The sequence below is a fragment of the Drosophila sechellia genome, chromosome X (assembly GCF_004382195.2).
Source record: "Drosophila sechellia strain sech25 chromosome X, ASM438219v1, whole genome shotgun sequence".
NCBI classification, from domain to species: Eukaryota; Metazoa; Arthropoda; class Insecta; order Diptera; family Drosophilidae; genus Drosophila; species Drosophila sechellia.
In genome coordinates, this window is record NC_045954.1 from 21,873,696 (window position 1) to 21,875,896 (window position 2,201).

The following is a 2,201-nucleotide window of genomic DNA, read 5'->3' on the forward strand; positions in this document are numbered from 1 at the left end:
AGTTTTTGGTGGTCTTTTTGTATATTTGTATATTTATATTTATTATGACAAGTGTCACAATGTATTGAGCTAAGTTATACCAATCATTTATGTATTGTTAGGGTAGATTAGTCAATTGCTCACTAGAACATCGTTCATTTTGGCATAGGGTATTGTCTTTTACGGTTTTCTCATTTAACTTTCTATAGTCTATTACCAACCTCCATTATTTGTTACCTGAAGCGTCAGGTTTTTTTGACACCAGAAAAATGGTGCGCCCCTGGAGAGTGGCTGTATCTGATAAAGTCTTGTTCTAACGTCTTGGTGATCTGTCTTTGAATTTCCTGTCTTTCTACTGGACAATACCGGAATGGTTTGAATGTAGTGGAATTTCGTCTGTAGTTGTATTTTGTGCTTAACAAGTTAGTAAAAGTCAAGTTGTCCCCCTCTTGGTGGAACAATTTTGGAAACCTTTTACAGAGATTCTTTAATGCAGTAAATTCTTCTGAGTTTAAATGGTCTGTCTTTAGTTTGGTAATTATATTCGTTCTGTCTTGTGGGGTTGTTGCTAACTCGGATATAGCATTTACCTCGATAAAATCGTTTCCGGTATTCTCTCAACCGTAGTTTTGCGTCAGACACAATTTCTGTTTATCTTGAGTAATGTTACTACTTCCATAAAACTGGAGTTGTCTATATCTTGGTATAGACCCTCTGATATGAGGAGATTGTCGGAGATTTTTGTAGTTTCGTACCAGAATTCACCGTTATCGATGGTGACTGGTAGCTTAACTATGTTTTTAGAAACTTCGTCTAAGACGTGTAATTCTGAAGTTGTGTTCTTTTCCGAGTGTAATTTAATATTGAAACGTTGAGTTTTTAGAATTGCTTTTGGAATGTTAACTGTTGCTCCAACTTTTGTAAAATGTCCATCCCGATTAACCCATCAAAGAATGGGTGAAATTTGAATAGTATTAGTTGATAACGCGTGTTATCAGAAAATTCTGCAAATACGGGTATTATACTTTTTGAAAACTTGAATGCACGTTAAGTGCGGTTTTAATTGAGATTGTGTCGGACAAGTTAATTCTGTCTGTTGGGATATCAACTCTGGGCTGATGATCCATTTTTTATAAGTGCAACGAACTAACAAGAAACGCGGAATATAGACAGACAACCCAGATTTTACATAATGAGTTCCTTAACATCGTTAGTTTAGGTATTACGAATTTCTCACTAAAAGGCACAGACAGTAGATTGTGGTTTTATACTCACCCTTGACATTTTGTGTTGGTCTTGTGTGAGTATGTTAAGACGTTAAGTGTTGTGTGTGTTCCTTTCTTAAGATCTAAAAAAAGAAAAGAAGTACTCTTAGTTCAATAGTAGGCAATGGGTTTTTTTTTCATCTTTGTTTGTATTTTTTGTTTTCAATCAATTAATAATATTACGGCAGTGACGAACGAGTTCTATGGTAGTAAAACCTAGCACTGGGCACGGTGGTCCGTATTTTTCCTTTTTGGCCTTAGCCTACTAAGGTACGGTTGCCACACAATCCACTGGGCAGCTTTCTCGGGTGCCTCCGCACCGCTCAGCCTATCCAGCAGATTACCACACGCTTTAATCACAATTCACGTTCTATTATTTAAGTTTTATTATTCGAAGTAGTTTAAGTATTGGTTTGGCACTAAGAACTACAACCTTTGCGTCCGTGCAGAATGTTGTTCTCGCTACAAGTTGAAACGCATTCTCACCGCGACGGGTGGTTGCTTCTTATATTTTCATGGTTCACTAACACATCACTGTCACATTGTCACTTGCCGTTACCTTTTTTTTAAACACATTTCGCTTTTCTTATTTTAATTGATATTTTTCATTGTAATGTGGTTCACATTTTCTTATTTTAATTGATATTTTTCATTTTTTGTAATAGTTGTTGTTAGGTTAATAACCATTGCCTGGAGTCAAAAGTTCTGACTGTTCGGGCGCCAGTTAAGCAAGTATAACACTAGCTTCACACGCTACGACTCTCGTAGCCGCATAGCTCACTTAGTTAATGTGAATATCATTTCCTTTTGAATACTAATTCTATTTATTAAGGTTTCAAAAGGAATCGTTCAGTAATTCCTCTGTACATAACCTAATGTGTGATAAAGATAAATGAGACCAATTGGTATCATAATTATAAAGTACAAAAGAAAGAAAAATCTAGTCTAGTTATCAAT